This window comes from Melopsittacus undulatus, chromosome 4 (genome assembly GCF_012275295.1).
Source record: "Melopsittacus undulatus isolate bMelUnd1 chromosome 4, bMelUnd1.mat.Z, whole genome shotgun sequence".
NCBI classification, from domain to species: domain Eukaryota; kingdom Metazoa; phylum Chordata; class Aves; order Psittaciformes; family Psittaculidae; genus Melopsittacus; species Melopsittacus undulatus.
Genome location: NC_047530.1, coordinates 77,912,161 through 77,930,342, shown reverse-complemented (window position 1 = coordinate 77,930,342; position 18,182 = coordinate 77,912,161). Strand labels below are relative to the sequence as shown.

General features: G+C 39.7%; 1 pseudogene; it reads right to left on the bottom strand.

Moving 5' to 3' along the window:
- The window catches only part of LOC106023561 (von Willebrand factor D and EGF domain-containing protein-like), a 185,163-nt pseudogene that overhangs the window by 23,637 nt on the left and 143,344 nt on the right, over positions 1 to 18,182 (bottom strand).

Genomic DNA, 18,182 nt, shown 5'->3' with positions numbered 1-18,182 from the left:
GACAGAATGAGCTACATGATATATTAGCTCTTTCTGGAATGCCAAATGGGTACTGTGGTACTTTTATACCTTTTATTTAAGATAAAGTGGTTGGGTAGCGAAACTTCTTCATGCTAGGAGTTTATTTTCCACTTTTTCATTTGTCTGTGTGTAAATGAGTTAGGAATGCTTGTCTGTGTACATACTTCTAACCTTTAAGTGTTTGCCATGTACATCAGCTGATCCATGGATTAGGTCAATGCCTCATCAAAAATGATGTAAAATTATGCCTAAAAAAAGGTATGAAATGCCTTTGGCATTTTAACTCTGACAGGTATTGGACTAGGAGCAGCTTCCAGATGATGGGAGAAATAGTTCTCTCCATTTTGTTCATGGGGGAAGGTTTGTGAAGGTCAGCAGAGACTTAGGTCTGCCATCTGCCCTACAGTCTTTTGCTCCACAGAAGTGGAGACTTCCGCATCCTCTGGCAGGGGAGAGAGCAGCTATTTCATATGGCAACAATGCTAAAACATATAGATCTAATAGCAACTGCTTGTTATTAAAAGCTTGTGAATAGTGTACTTCTTTCTATGGATCATAAAACACATCCTATGTGCTGTTGATTTTAAACAAGAAAACAGAACCATTATGCAATGTTTTTTACCTAGTAACAGTCAGTGACCAGTAAGAGTAGGCAAATAGTAGTAGCTGCTTTTACTTAGTCATGTTTCTCTTCATTCATCACAAACACAGGTCCTCTAAGTTTTTATAACTCTAGACTAAATAAAACAGACTGTATAGTGGTTATTGAAGTAGAATGGAGGCTGAGGCTATAGAGAACAAAAATATTTTCATCATATCAGAAAGCTTTTTTGCAAAGATTATACCAAGATGGGCCACAAAATCTCATAAACATTTTGAAAATGGAAAGAAAGATGCTGTGTATTGGGAGCAGTTAGAGAATTTTGAATGCTTTGCTAAGTTGCAGTCATGATCACCTCTTTTTCCTTTGATCTGTCTAGAGATGTGGTAGTATGTTTAAAGCTGGAAACAGCACTTTTCTTATGTTCTCTAACCTCAAAAACAAGATGCCAAACATAAGGGTTTTTTTTTCTTCTTTCTTCCCTCCAGCTTGTTCCTGCCAGAACAGACTATTCAATTGTGTACTTTGCAGCCAGGCAGAACTGTGCATCATGATTCTCCCTGTTGAAGGCGGGGAGAGCTGTAGTATGGGGATTGAGAGGGCTTTTGTTGCTGGAAGGGATTTTTTACTAGATTTTTTTTTTTCTGTGTGTGAGAGACATAAAGTATTCTGGAACCATACAGATTCTTCGTGCCAAGGATAGTTGTTTTCACAGCTCCCCTTTTGCCAATTTCAAACTGGTTAAGAAATAATAAAAATTAAAAAAAAAAAAGTTTTCACATACATATCCTAAACTCCCTGGGTAACAGATATTGTTGAGCAATACAGTCTGTAAAAGTGCAAAAATAACCTATTTCCCCAGAAGAATGGAAGAAGTGAATATGAATATGATGCTAAGGTGAAGAAGGAGTTTTCAGTGACAAGAACAAAGGCAAGGCTGAAGCATTACTAACTGTCTTAATTAATCTAGAAGTATGATGTTCTAATATTTTAAAGGATTTCAGTTAACAGCTCTGCCTTTGGCTTTATTTTTTCCTCAAGAAAATCTTTAATGCTGTAATGGTTTAAGCCCAGCCGGTAACTCAGAACCATGCAGCCGCTCGCTCATTCCTCACTTCTTCCCCCAGCTCCTGGAGAGAGGGGGAGGAGAACTGCAACCCATTCCAGTACCTCACCACCCTAACAGTAAAGAATTTCTTCCTTATATCCAGTCTAAACCTCTGCTAAGTTTCAACCCATTACCCATTGTCCTATCCCTGCAGTCCTTAATGAAGAGTCCCTCACCAGCATCCCTGCAGGCCCCCTTCAGATACTGGAAGGCTGCTATGAGGTCTCCACGCAGCCTTCTCTTCTCCAGGCTAAACAGACCCAACTTTCTCAGCCTGTCTTCATATAGGAGGTACTCCAGTCCCCTGATAGTCCTCGTGGCCCTCCTCTGGACTTGTTCCAACAGCTCCATGTCCTTTTTTTGTTGAGGACACCAGAACTGCACACAATACTCCAAGTGAGGTCTCATGAGAGCAGAGTGGAGGGGCAGGATCACCTCCTTCGACCTGCTGGTCATGCTTCTTTTGATGCAGCCCAGGATGCGGTTGGCTTTCTGGGCTGCAAGTGCACACTGAAACTGGTTCATGTTCATTTTCTCATCGACCAGCACCCCCAAGTCCTTCTCCACAGGGCTGCTCTGAATTTCCTTTTGGCCCACCTATAGCTGTGCCTGGGATTGCTCCCACCCAGGTGTAGGACCTTGCACTTGTCATGGTTAAACTTCATGAGATTGGCATCAGCCCACCTCACAAGTGTGTCAAGGTCCCTCTGGATGGCATTCCTTCCCTCCAGTGTATCAACCAAACCACACAGCTTTGGGTCATCAGCAAACTTGCTGAGGACGCACTCAATCCCATTGTCCATGTCACTGACAAAGATATTAAACAAGATCGGTCCCAACACTGATCCCTGGGGGACACCACTCGTTACTGGTCTCCCACTGGACATTGAACCATTGACCACAACTCTTTGCATGTGGCCACCCAGCCAGTTCTTTATCCACCGAGTGGTCCACCTATCAAACTGATGTCTCTCCAATTTAGAGACAAGGATGTCATGTGGGACAGTGTCGAATGCTTTGCACAAGTCCAGGTAGATGACGTCAGCTGGTCTACCCCTGTCCATCATTTTTGTAGCCCCGTCATAGAAGGCCACCAGATTGGTCAGGCAGGATTTCCCCTTAGTGAAGCCATTCTGGCTGTCACCAAGCACCTTGTTGTTTTTCCTGTGCCTTAGCATGCCTTCCAGGAGAATCTGCTCCCAGATTTTGCCAGGCACAGAGGTGAGACTGACTGCTCTGTAGATCCCTGGGTCATCCATTTTCCCCTTCTTGAAAATGGGGGTTATATTTCCGTTTTTCCAGTCATTGGGAACCTGACTGCTGTGATTTTTCAAATATGATGGCCAGTGGCTTAGCAACTTCATTCGCCAGCTCCTTCAGGACCCGTGGATGGATTTCATCAGGTCCCATGGATTTGTGTACATTCAGGTTCTTAAGATGGTCTCGAACCAGATCCTCTCGTACAATGGGCCCAAGGTCTAGGTTTTCACAGTCCCTGTGTTCACCTTCTAAGACTTGGGTTGTGTGGTCAGAGCCTTTGCCAGTGAAGACCAAGGCAAAGAAGCCATTCAGAACCTCAGCCTTCTCCAAATCCTGTGTAGCCAGTTCTCCCGAAGGCTTCTGGAGGGGGCCTACATTGGTATTAGTCTGTTTTTTAGCTGCTACATACCTATAAAATCCCTTCCTGTTATCTTTAACATCCCTAGCCAAGTTTAGCTCCAATTGGGCCTTAGCTTTCCTAACTTGGTCTCTAACTTTCCAGACAACATCTCTGTATTCATCCCAGGCCACCTGTCCTTGTTTCCACCTTTCATAAGCCTCTTTTTTCCTGTGAATTTTTCTCCATAATTCATCTCCAAACACAAGTGTTACCCATTCTGAATGCATGAGACACTTAGTGAGGGTTCTAGCAAAGTGTTCTACTCCCAACATTGACTTGACTTCATGCTATTCTAATTAACAAGTTGGTTTTAAACATAGTGTAGTGCTGTGTGCTCTGATAGGACTATAGGAGGTCATCACATAAATCCAGACTAAATATTCTGTTGAACATGTATGAAAAGGAGAAAAACTGATTATGAGTCAGAGAACATTGGAAAGAAAAGGGAAGTTTGTAACTTACTTTTTTGACATCTTCTTTCAGTGTAGCCCTGGGTACAGGAGCATACATTGTTTTGTACACAGTGACCACCATTCTTACAAGGAGGAATGCAAACAGCTAGGGAAAGGAAAGCAAACGTTTTGTGCACCAAAATCACACAGGGGATCAATATTGCCTAAATACAGGCTCCTTATATAGGTGTCTGTGTTGGGAGACCAGTCTGCAGGGGCTTTTTCCTTCTGTTGGGTAGAGAAGGTGTCTCTCCAAGGGTGATTCAGGCAGATGCCTAGCTGGAGATTATGATTCTCTCTTTGTGGAAAGAATGTGGGACATGACTCTTAGTAGCCAAGGGTCTCTTAGATACCTGCAGTTAAGTGGTCATAATATTCCTGAGAATCTCTTAAGTTTTTACTCTTTAGCTAACGGCCTTCATCAAAGGCTTGTGCCCTTGAAATATAGATTGGTGATTGATACCTGCTAGCTTGGCTTTGGTGTTATTTCTTTCCCCTTTCTAATGAAGCAGAAGGAAGGATGCTTTTTAATTCAGCATCCAGCTACTATCTCCCTGTATCACTTCCATATCCCACAAATGTGGATTTTTATTTTCAAGTTTTAGTTCTTTCTAAACCATGACACTTAATGATAAAAAATCCAAATCACCTAGATGTTGAAAATCACCTTCCATGTTAAACCTCAAGAGAAAGATCATAAAATTACAGAGTCTGTATCATTTTCACTCTCCTTCACCCCCCACATCACAAAAACAAAGAGCTTCCAGCAGGCTCCATTTGCAATTAGATTTCTGTGTGTGAGTCATTCACTTGCAAAAATATGCATTGGGATTGCATTCATCTAGGAACTCCAGGGAAACAAAAGAGCAAGAGAAAGAGAAAAGAACTTTTAATATTGAAATAGTTTAGGTTTGGTAATAACAGTGTATTTATACTTCCAGATTCAGGAGGGGCTATTAGAGCTACGCTCAAAAAATTGAAAACCAGTGGTATAATCACAAGGATCTTCCAGGTATTTGAGCCCTAAACATAAATTTGCCTCTTGTGTATTCTGCCTGAGCAAATGGGTAGTTAAAGTATTCATTATTTTGACTTCTGCAGCACAAAGTGAGCAAGAAGCCCAAGATTCTATTAGCTTCAGCTTAAAGCTCTCCCCTTTAGGACAGAGATTCAAAATCAAGTCCGTGCTGTATGTCAGGCAGAGCAATATTTGATCAGATCATTGAGCAGGGATCTGAAGTTCTACACAAGTCTCCCATCCACTGCAGTTGAGGGGGGTCATGTAGATGATACATTTGAAGATAAATTATCATCTGGCTCTGAACACAGTATAGTACACGCTATAGAGTATGCAAAATGAATAAAGTAGAGCCATGCTTTAACATTTAATTGAACAGTTGTTAATTAGTGATATCACTGACTTCAGACAGTTTTAGAATAATTATTTAGTTATCATTAATGCCATCATAAATAAGTGTTTACTCCTTCAGAATACCATTAAGAACAACATAATGTAGATTTGTGACAGACTATAACATCGAACGAACACAAAGGGAGTTATGACAAGAAAAGTCTCTGGATATACTTCATGTGGGAGCAGGTAATGATATAGGCTGCTGTTTATATTTTAAGCCTGGATCCTATATCAAGATGACAAATAGAACTTTCTTACCTCTCTGGCACTGTGGCCCATAGAAACCATAAGGACACGTACACATATTTGGCCATACACAGATTCCTCCATTCAAGCATACAGGATTGCACACAGCTGTATGTGAATACAAGATAATTTTGTGAATCTCTTAGAATTTTAAATTTTTTAAAGTAGGCACACTTTTGCTTCTGCACATGACATTAGAATAAACATTTGTAATAATATTGTGATAAATTTCACACAATCTTTGCTGGTCAGTTGTGCTGTGGCATTTATTCATTGTCAGCACAGTGGGAGCATTTCAGTGGTGTTTTAGCATAGCTTTGGGGATGAAAAATAACATAATAGTTTATTTCTGATGTCTTACTTTGATTTGCATACTTCATTTTCTTCCACTCTAGTATCCTCACCAAACATGATCCCAAGGTAGTAAAATGTAGTCAGATTGCATACAGCCTGGATAAGGTGGAGATGAGCTATTAACCATTTGCTACTTTGTCTGAATTCAGCAGAGCATTGTGGCATTTCCCTGAAGTTGAATAGGTATGCCCCGCAAAGACTCTGTTTGTTCTGCCTCATTGAAATGCCAGTTCCCCAGCATATTGGCTCATGCATCACCAACAAAGCCACTGGCTGAGCTTCCTTTGTCTCTTTATTTATCTGTTATTGCTGGAGAAGATATAACAGGCATTAGAAATTAAAAGCTGCCTTGCATATTTCTATGCAGCAAGTACCTGCCTGTTGAAATAAAGAAGTATTAGAATTGCAAATTAGTTTAGTTGGGAAGTCAGTGCATGAAGAATAAAGAATCTGATAAAGTTTTCATTTTAAAGCAGAGTGACACTTTGAAACAGTCTTTTTCTTTCTGTTCCCTTTGTCTTTCAGTATCTGACAGAATAGCCCATTAAATAAATTAAATACATTTAAGATTAAATAATTTAAGGGTCACTAAAATGCGTCATATGAACTACAACAGAAATAAAATGTCAATTTTGAAAGAAAAAAGTGAAATTGTAGTCTAGAAGAGAGGTTTTTCTGACTAAGCAGCAATCACTTACAAAGTCAAAATTGACTTCATGCATTGCTAATGGTGAATTTGGATTAGTTGCCTCATTGTCCTAGCTAGTTCACAGATACCATATTCTGCCAGTATTCATATTTCCATTGGTAAGGTCCCCTAAGTTCCTTTTTCTATTATTTCTTTTGTTACTATATATGTTTATCCAGAGACTCCTACCTTAACATTGAGGCAGAAAATCTCAACAGTATACACAAAATATTCTATGTAGTACACACAAAACAGTGTCGAAGAGGGGAGCCTGATAGTCTTTCACCTGAGGTACTGGCAGGCAAACAAATCTTGCTGCTGTTATTCTGGGTTGGAAATTACTGCTTTGCTGCTTCTGCTGTTGCTTGTCCTGCTCCTGGAATAATCCTGTTTAGAACCACCCCAAAACAAATTTGCAAAACTCAAGGAAAGTAATGTAATCTCCATCAGGAAAAAGAGAAGGTGGTGTGAACCAGAATAGCTAGTGGCAATCCCAGTCATTTATCATGGATCTTAGGTTAATTTATGTGTCCTCAATAGCTCTGTTATTTCAATATCTACAGGAAGGGCAATATCTGGGAGATGAAGGTTAAAATGATATCTCTTACCTTCCAGGAAAGGTAATGTAGGCTGAAGATGTCTTAGTCATTTAATATTCACTATGGCAGAGCCAGAGTGCCTCTGTAGCCTTGAGGTTTGGCACTGATTAAGGTATTCCTCATTCTAGCTCCTTTTAGTATTTCATTATTTTGCTTGCCTTGTTCCAGGTGAGTGCTGTAGTTACTGTGCCTTTGGAAGAAAAATATGTACTCCAGTGTTTAGCATTTAGACTTTGTGAGGAAGTTTGAGCAATATCTATTCAAAATAGGGTTCAAAAATTGAGTCCTGACTAGAAATAGGTGCCTAGATCCAATCCTTGACATTTTGTACTGATGTGTGAAGATGGCTTTTCTCTGAGCGAATCCACAGCAGTGGATGCAGAAAATGCATTCTGTGGATGCCTTTTGTAGGCACTCTACAAGTATGAGACACAGGCAGGAGGATCAGTGTGAATTCTGTTGGCACCAGAATGTTTGATATTAAGGGTGAATGGTTACTTCTCTTGTCAAACTGGCTTTTGTTCAGTCTTGTACAGTCACAAGCCATCTTCTAGAATGGCAAAAATAAATCCAAGAACTGGACCACAACAATCACTGTAGTCAATTTCTAACAGTACATTTCTAGGTTCACTTTTCTTCCTTTGACTGTGCAGTTAGAATTGCATATGTAGTTGCTAACTTAGAAGTCACGTTTGCTTGCTTATATTCTTGTCCAATTTTAAACTGGTCTCCTGTTCTTATGTCTTAATCTTTAAACAATTCCCAATCTGATGACTGAATTGTGGGAATCGTGGATTTCAGGGAGCAAAGTACATGAGAGACCAGTCATTTCTAATGACTTGCCTGTTTCACAAGAAGGGCTGCTCCATCCATTTCTGCATTTGCACTCATCTGGTGACACACAGACCCCACCATTGTGACAGTGCCTGTTACACACCACTGGAAAATACACAAAGGATCAAAATCTCTTGTCAGTAACACCAATGCAGATCCTGAAGTTGTTCTACTACAGCAAGCACCTAATTGTATTTATCCAACCTGAGGGATGAATCTGTCCTTTTCCTTGGTTTTCTTACTTCAATAGAAATCTTGCATCTAAAATTCTTTACTTTTTAAGTATTCCACCTGCTCTGATTCAGAGGTAAAATTATATTCCTGTCAAAGGCAACCGGATATTTAAATAAGCAGCAAGGACTGCAATAATGAAACTGCCTATGTTTCAACATTCAGCTACTATAGAAGGATCCAAAGGCTTTTTTTTTTCCCCCAGATCTTCTATATATTGAGCCTCTCCTGTAACTTGTATTGCACAATAATGTGACTCTCAATAGGTATGGCTGTCTTTTTGTGTTCTCAAAATTAGTCTTACTGCATTCACTCACACAACCTTGAATTTCATAAATGTTACTTTAAATAACGTGGATATTTTTGCTTGTTTGTTTGGGTTTTTTTCTGGAAACATTTTGCCTGTAGAAAATGTTGATATAGATGTGCATATTTTTACATAATCCAAATATGCTCTGAAATAGTTTAGATACTGCATTACTTCAATATATTATACTTTTATTTTCTTGCTGCATGCAATCATCATTTTAAGGGAAATACAGAAAAATGAAAAGGCTTTCTTTGTCTTCTAATTTTCTGCAGATTCAAACATGTAATGAGGAGAAAAGCCTGAATGAGTTTATACATACTTGTTTCACATCAAGGACCAACAAATCCATAAGCACAAGAACAAGTATTTTGGGATACACAAGTTCCTCCATTCTCACATGGTGGATCACACTGCACTGCAAGAATAAAACATGAAAAAGAAGATGCAGTTCAAATATTGCATGCTGTGCGGTTATGAGCACAGCGCTTGTTATTATTTTTCCCATACCATTTTATTAATCCAGCAAGTAATGTGGCTACAGAGGAAAACACTGCAGGATAAAAGTAAGTATTATATTAGTAATGCAGCCCTAATGAGCAGCTATATAATGTCTGCAAGGGAATGACGTTAACATAATCATATTTCACTTCTGAGCATGCACATTTTTAAGTATGTATTTTTGAAGTCTAAGAATTGATCGAGTACAAATGTAGTCAATAATAAAACCTTGATCAACCCTCTCTGCAAATTCACTATGTGGATGTTCAGTAAAGCTTAACAGGTGTTAAAAGTCACTAAAGCAGAGATGAAGTGTATATTCTGTATAAAAAAGAATTGTATTTGAATTTGTCAGCAGAATGATAAACGTTTAAGTAATGATTTTAATGTTTAATAACCAGTGTGAGGCTTGCAGACAAAGCAGCAAGTTACATAATGATTTCTTGACATACTGCAATGTGCAGCATCATTCTGTAGAAGAAAGAGGATGAGCAGGTGTACTGCATAAAGCTGGAAAGTACTGCAAATCCTGAAACAGGCAATTTACTGAAGACACTTTTTTTTTTTTAATGTTGATCATTATGAGTCTAATGGCTTTATTGTGCAGGGGGCCTGGAAGGTTTAGCCACGTAAACGTAACATCTAAGGTAGCTACCTGACATCTGATGTCGTGAACACTTCTTTTTGTAGCCCTTTAATAAGAAGTAGTTTTGTATGCCAAAAGGAGGAGAAGACCACTGGAGGTAAAATATGGCAACTGACACTTAAAGAAGTGCTGTGTGCAGGAGCAGAGCAAAACATGTGTATCAGCTGGCTCTCATACCTTTGTAAAAAAATGCCACCTCACATAATAGAATGAAAAATGTCTTTCCTTGCTCTTGGGAAGTGAATACAGTGAAAAATCTTGTACTTTGGCGCACTTCACTGGCAGAGTTTTGTCTTCTATAATGGATATGAAGCTAGCAAGGTTATTCCAAGGAAAATACAAATGAAGCTAAGGAGGTCTGAAACAAAGCATCTTTCAAGTACTGTTACTGTAGAAAAAACCCCAAAACCTAGTGTACCACATTTCATTCTTAAAACTGGAAAATGGACTGTGTAATTGGAAGGCTACATGAAGAACAAATAATTGTAGCATCACGTAATTTAAATGAACTTTATGTGTTGAAGGCCTCCTTGTTATTATCACTAAGCCTTCAGATAAAGCCATTGAATATGAACTTTGCCATCCAAAAAAGTAATGTAAGTCACCACACATTATCCAATTGCAGTTAAAAAGACAATCTTCAAGAAGGTAATTGAAAATAAATCATTTTGATGCAAATAACATTAAAGAAAAATAGTTAGTATTAGATCTGCTCTTCAGGTGCTTCAATATTTACATTTCCTATTACCATACTGTTTTAACTGTGAAATTTTCAATGTTGCATTAAAATATCTTCAGGATTTGTCATGCTTGAGGACAGAAAATCACTAGATATAGTTTAGATCCATAATATACATGCTGAGAATGTCTTTAAGCTAAATTTAGTTTTGATTTGATGGGGGAGGAGTTTTAGACATTTTCAGTTCAGCATAGGTTTAGCTGAAATTTGAAGGGTATATCTGTGAGAAAATATAATTAAAAAGAATGACATGGTCTGTTGTCCTGGGTTTACCAGCAGCAGTCAATTTTTCTCCTTCTTAGTAGCTGGTGCAGCGCTGTGTTTTGACTTTCAGCCTGGGAACAGCACTGATAACACGAATGGTTTTAGTTGTTGCATAAGTATTGTTTACTCTGACCAAGAACTTTGTGAGTCTCATGCTCTGCCAGGGAGGAGGGGAGGCTGGAAGGAAGCAGAGACAGGACACCTGACCCAAGCTAGCCAAAGGGGTATTCCATACCACAGCACGTCATGCCCAGGGAGGTAACTGAGAGTTACCTGGAAGGGCATGCGCTCTTCTGGGTCGGGCTTGTTTTGGCAGGTGGTATCATATTCTCTTCCTTTGTTATTTCCCTTATCATCATTATTATTGGTGGCAGCAGTAGTGATTTGTGTTATACCTTAGTTACTGGACTGTTCTTATCTCAACCCATGGGAGTTACATTCTTTCAATTCTCCTCCCCATCCCTCTGAGAGCAGAGGTAGGGGGGTGGGGAAGGAAAGAAAGAGGGGCTGAGAGAGAGACTCTGGTTGCATTTTAAACCACGACATCTGTACAACTAAGAAGGTTTGATTTAGATCCATTTAAGCAGTTAGGGTTAAACTTCCCCGAACTTGTTCAAATTCAGCCACTGGTAGTAGCTGTTGGAGCAGGTCAGAGGCTCAGGTAGCTTGGGGTCTTATGCTATTAGGGCAAAGAGCAGGTAGCAGTCTGTAATGAAATGGAAAATGGAAGAAAGGGAAAGAAATGGATGCTGTTTTCAATATATTTGTTATTTCTTTAAAATTGCAGTACTACATTTATAAGCCACCACTCACATTCAGGGGTTTGTCATAAATCTCACTGAAGTCAGTGACTGGTTGAGGGCTTTGAAAGGAGGATGCCAACCTGTCTGCTCACATATGTCCATCTGAAGCATCTCCATTCTGCTGGGCTTGCATAAGCCCAGGGCTTGTTTATAAAGAGATTTCTCTGCAATTAAAAATTAATGGCAGGTAGACTTGGTTAATATTCTCTGCTTGGAGACAGGGAAACACAAAACCTGTGGAAAATGTAATGCTATTTTTAAAGTATGTGAAATGTGATTGCCTTTCCTGTAGTATGATGGTTGCATAAAGCCCCCAGGTGCCTAAGTGCTATGCTAAGCTCAGTGACATTCAAACATAGTATGCTTTATTTCAGCATGTTTTGTATGTAGCACTTAAAGCGAATATGTTCATTTGAATAGAATACTTTCCATCTGGCCTTTACACATTTTGAGATGCATCTGAACTGTCAGAAAAAAATGTGGTATTTTGGATATTAAAACATTTAGCTCCTATGGTGACATTTAATAGTAAAGTGTTTAAAACTATTCTATTACTGGTGAATAGCAAAAGATAAAAACTGAACACTGACTGCAGTGTGAGAAAAAGAGCAATATTCACCTAAAATATGTTTCCTTCCATGATAGAAATATACTGTTTACATCAAATTCCTTTCCAAAACTTCTATCTTTCATCTTCTGGAATAAATATTTTTTTTTCCATAAGCATTTGCTAAATTGTACAAAGGTATTGCAGTGTTTTTATAGTAAGCGGTTTTGGATGGTATAAAATAACAGTAAGAGGAAAACATTGTTGCAAATGGTCAATCTTGCTGTCAAATATATGTATGTTTATGTTTATAATTTAAAATCTGGAGGTGAAAATGGAGAAGTCCATTATTGTTTTCTTTGAAAGGGCTTTTTGGGAAATATCCCAGAATTTCTTTTTCCATTAAAATGAGATCATGCACATTTTGTAAGTTTCTCTACAGTCTGTAAGTTTTTCTATGATAACTTTGGGAGTACTCAGCAATAGAAGACGCTATGTTGTTTCTTCCATTTTTGATAGCCTAATCAGCAAATGTCTTCCACAACAGAGTTATTGCTTAGCATTTCCAACAGTTGAGTAAACTCCCTGTGCCATCTGGCATGTGAGGTCCTGGGTGTACACTACTAAAGCAAGGCTAAGAGGCATGAGAGCATAACCTCTGAAAACCAGTCAGGTCAGGACAGACTTCACTGGAAGTAGCGTAGCCTACCTTGTTTCATGCAATCATTGTACATTATTTATTTCCTTTCAAAGATGTATTAATCTAATTTCCTAAATGTATAGAAGTTTGAACATGCACAGTGGAAGGGAGGGGAAAAATGGAAAAGAAAGTTACCACATTATTGGTTTATGTAAAATACACAGATAAAGGAAATAAGGCATAGGGTTAAAGCATGTATTAGTGCAATTAAAGTAACTCATTTGCATATTTAAATGGTCCATTACTTTGGAGCCCACTTACAAAATAGATATCCAAAGGCTTGTAGAATCACAGAACAGCTTGGAAAGGGCCTTAAAGATCATCCAGTTCCACCCCCCTGCCACAAGTAGGGACACCTTCCCCTAGACCAGGTTGCTCAAAGCCCTATCCAACCTGGCCTTGAACCCTCCCAGGGATGGGGTACCCACAGTTTTTCTGGGCAACCTGTGCCAGTGCCTCACCACCCTCACAGTGAAGAACTTCTTAATATCTAAATCTACCTTCTGTCAGCTTAAAGCCACTACCCCTTGTCCTATCACTACATGTCCTTGTAAAGTGTCGCTCTCCAGCTTTCTTATCAGTCCCTTTAGGTATTGGAAAGCTGCTTTAGGTCCTCTCCAGAGCCTTCTCTTATCCAGAATGAACAACCACAACTCTCTCAGACTGTCTTCATAGGAGAGGTACTCCAACCTTCTGATCATCTTCGTGGGCTTCTCTGGACTTGCTCCAACAGGTCCACATCCTTCTTATGTTAGGAGCCCTAGAACTGCACACATTACTACAGTGGGGTCTGATGATAGCAGAGTAGAGGGGGAGAATCCCCTCTCAACCTGGTTACACTCCATTTCATGCTGTCCAGGATATGGTTGGCTTCTGGGCTGCAAGTGCATGTTTCTGGCTCATGTTGAGCTTCTTGTTAACCAGCACTCCCACAACCTTCTCCTCAAGGCTGCTATCAATCCATTCTCTGACCAGCCTCTATTTGTGCTTGGGATTGCCCTGACCCACATGCAGCAACCTTGCACTTGGCCTTGTTGAACTTCACGTGGTTCACACAGGCCCACCTCTCCAGCCTGCCAAGGCCCCTTTGGATGGCATCTCTTCCCTACAGCAGGTCAACTGCCCCACACAGCTTGGTGTCATTAGCAAACTTGCTGAGGGTGCACTCATGTCCCTGTGGCCTACAAAGGTGTTGAGCAGGATCAGTCCCAATACCCCTGAGGACCACCACTTGTCACTGGTCACTACTTGGACATTGAGATGTTGACTGCAACTCTTTGAGCATGACTGTCCAGACAATTCCTTATCCACCAAGTTATCCATCCATGAAATCCATGCTTCTCCAGTTTAGAGACAATGATGTCTTAAAGGACAATGTCAAATGCTTTGCCCGAGTCCAGGCAGATGACATCAGTTACTCTTCCCTTGTCCACCAATGCTGTAACCCCACTGTAGAAGGCCACCAGATTTGTCAGTCATGATTTTCCCTTAGTGAAGACACATTGACTGTCACCAGCCACCTACTTATTTTCCATGTACTTTAGCATAGTTTCTGGGAGGATCTACTCCGTGATATCGCTGGGCACCAAGGTGAGATTGGCTGGCCTGTGGTTAGTCCCTGGGTCCCCTCATAGCTAACAGGAAATTAACAAGATTAACTTCACTGAATAAATTTGGAATACAAATGCAGACAACAGTTCTGATTAGGCTGTGCTAATGGATTTTGTTTTGTGAAATGTCACCTGAGTGCTCATCTGCAGTCAAACAAGCAAATAAAGTGTTAGGAATTGTTAAGAAATGAGCAGAGCACAAAATGCCAGACTTTATTATGGTCTGTATCCGTACTGAGCTGCATCTTAAATACCATGTTCAGGTCTGATCCCCCATCTCAGAAAAGATACAGTAAAAGTGGAGAATATGCTGAAAAGGGTGACAGGGATAAACAAAGGTACAGTAGAGCTTTTGTGTGAAGAACAAGTGAATGTATTAGGTCTTTGGGAAAGACATGACTTGGAAGGATAGAATAGAAAACTACAAAAACAGACATGGCCTGGAAAGGCTGAACAGGGTGCTTGAATTTTTAAAGCACAGGATCCATGACTTGCTGAGGGACTGTTCTGAATAGTATCCCTGTATCTTTCCCATATACTTACAGACATCTGCTATTGATAGCTATTGGAGATAGGGGAAGGAATTTTGGTCTGACATAGTAGTGCTTTTGGGCAGTAAAATGTCAGAAGAGGTGGCTGTCAACTACCTGATTTTTTTTGCCTTGCTTCATCCAGGTGACATTCCTGAGGTCATAATACTTTCCCACCTACTCCATCTTTCCTGTTATTTTGAAAATTATTAGGTTTGAACAGCAGTTTTGTAATGCCAAGGCAATGTTGTGTTTTTAACTCTTGAACAGAAAGCGTAACTCCTACTGTTCTAGATGTCCTCTTTCCTTAGGAAATACTGTGCAAAGCCCAGAGTTTTACTTCAGATTTTTAAGAAAATATTTCTAAAGTAGCATGACTTTATATTCCATAGGAATCCTGAGGAACTTTTATGACTAGTAAAAATTAAAAAATATTAGTCCTCAACTGTCACCTAATCCAAAATAATTCTAAATAATTGTCTTTATTCTACAGAACTTAGTCTTTAACTAATTTTTAATTGTACAGTTTGAGTAACAAGACACTCCCTATCAACTTGGGGATAGAGATAGGAACAATAATGACAAGATATTTGGCTTAAATTCCTATCTTTCTTTAGTCTTCAGGTCAAGGTCTCTTTGAAGCAAGCACAACAAGGATGTCCAGAGCAGATATTTTTTTAAACTTCAACCCTGGTATGGAGTGGAAAGGACATGTTCCACCTTAGGGCACTCCAAGGAGCTCAAGAAGTAGAACAGATGCTCTCAGACAGGTCCATATGCACAGACCCTGGTGAAAAACTGAGCCTAGGGAAAAGACAGCATTTGTTTCCTTGTCCAGTAGATACAGCATCTTTGAAAGTGAAGGCCTGTCTGTGTTCCTGTTGTAGAGTGTGTAACAGAGGACAGAGGCAGGACGATGAGTCCAAGGTGACTAACAGTGGTAATGAATATTTCAGAGCATTAGCCTCAAATGTTACTAAGCACCTGTAGACAAACTAGCAGAAGCATTCTGAAAACAATCCTGTTTGGACTAGTTAAGTATTATTAAAGTAGTAGATTTTTATTTGCTTGGCATACTGAGCAGGAACATTTAAATCTCTTTGACTGTTCTGACACTTCTGCAGTGTGTTTTGACAGGGGATTGATAGGTGCTGCCCTGTAAAACTGCTAGAAGTGTGCTATAGCAATGCATTGGCTATATATGGTAGATATACCTAAAATTGTGCTCAGAGTGGAAATCAGGTATTTAGTAACTTCCCTCATTACTAGGGAAACTCTTGGTTAACTACTCCATAAATGCCAGTGAGCATCTTCTGCAAGAGAACATGCAGGAGAACCCAGTGAACAAAGCAGGCCTTATGTCCCCTACTTATTTTTTATTATTGTGTAGGTGATGCCAGATATCTCCAAAATGCTGCTCTGAAATCAAATTTTTCAAGGCCTTGCCTGCTTAGCAGAGTAGTATTAACATTAGGCCACTAATAGTGATACTGCCTTTGTGAATGAAGGTGAAAGAGCCCTACAAGCTGGGAATCTGGCCAGGTGCAGGAAAGGGCATGAGAGTGAGGAGTAGAGCCTTGAGGAGCTAGTTTATCTTATCTCATCTGCACTAAAATAATTAGGAATCTGTAATGTTTATTACACCAAAGCAAGATGAGCAAATGCAAGGTCCTACTTTTTACAGATGACAAATTTGTCAGTAGTGAAGGGAGTGATCTAAATGAAAATTCCTAAGAGCATGTGAACATGTCTCAATTTAGATGCCTGAATATAAGGCAAACATACTGACATCTAGCTATGCTCTTTTAAAAGAAGGGAGGAGGTTAGACCTGGTCGTCCCCAGTAGTCTCTTCCAACCTGCACTCCTGTGAGTCTGTGATCCCCAAAGCAGGAAGACAGTAGAGGGAGGGGACTTCCAACTAGAACCTAATAGGGAGACTGAGGTGCTTGTCCAAAGAGGTGATAATATTACAGATATAAAATGTGGTAGGATTTACTTTAGAAGAGAAATTCATTTTCAGGATGTTGTTTATTTTTTTCCCTACCAGTCCTCCAAGCCTGATTTTAAATCTGCACATCTGAAAAAGAAAAAAAAATAGATTCTGTCAGAACATAATATCACTTGGTAAAGTATTTATTATCTTAAGAGTATTTTCAGACACTCTTGTTAAACAAAGGTCACATCTCCTCAAGCTCCAGAGGTGTTAAAACTTGCTACTTTTTAATTCTGGTGCATTTTAATATCAAATAGGATGGTGACAACTATCAATTGTGTCTGAGTCTGTCAAAACTTTTGCTCACTTTTCACAGATATCGCATTGAAGCCTGAAGTTTTTAAAGATGTTGGTCTCATCTGAGCTTTGATCACTTGTTCAGTTTTGCTGCTCCTGTTCTGAGAGGGTACTATATTTTGAAGGAAGTTGATACAGTTGTGGCGGCATTGTAAGGTGCTGATAGATCAGGTTATGGCAGGCCTTAATCTAAGGAATTATCCTTATCTTTCAACTTTGGCTCTCACTATGGCTGAGTTACATCTGATATGGGAAGAGACATCAACCACTGGAGGTACAATGGGTGCTGTTCATACTGCTGGCCATGCTCCAGGGTACTGCTCACAGGTGCACAGAAGGGCTCAGAATAAAGAAGAAGCAAGAAGCAGACAGGTTAACTCCTGACTCAGGTGACATCATCAATGATAAGAAACAAATAATGGTGTTTGTGCATTATGTCATTAAGCCCTGAGACAGAGATTGATGTTGGTAATGATGTATTTCATCCTAAAGGCTCTCCAGGGAGATTTTCAATAATACCAGTAAGTGAAGAAAATATCTTCTGAGACAGTAAAAGGCAGAGGTAGGTTTATGTTCTAAGGACTATACTGTTAGTATATATTAGATATACACAAAGCAGCCATATGTCCATATTTGTAAATATTCATATGTTCATGGGCCTGGTCTTTGAGTGGAGGCCATTCTGTGGTCAGATTTGCTTTAGGCTTCCTAGTACTGGGAGCTAGCTGGTACTCTTCTGGCCCTGGGTATAATACAGGGGTCAGAGACAGGGTCGCTTTGTGTCAAGTAACCTTCAGTCCCTTAGAAGGGGCATTTCAGAAATGTGGAAATAGGCAAAAATTATAGCACCCAAAATTATAATAACTTTTTCATATGCATTTTCTGATATATATTCAGCCTCAGAGGGCTACAGTATTGCTGGGGGCTTTACACCCCTATGAAGCCTTGCTTACTGCAAGGAATCCCTGCAAGGTCCTCCACAGTGCCTCACAGCTGAGACCCCCCTCTACACCTGCCTTCTCTGTGCACAAAGCTT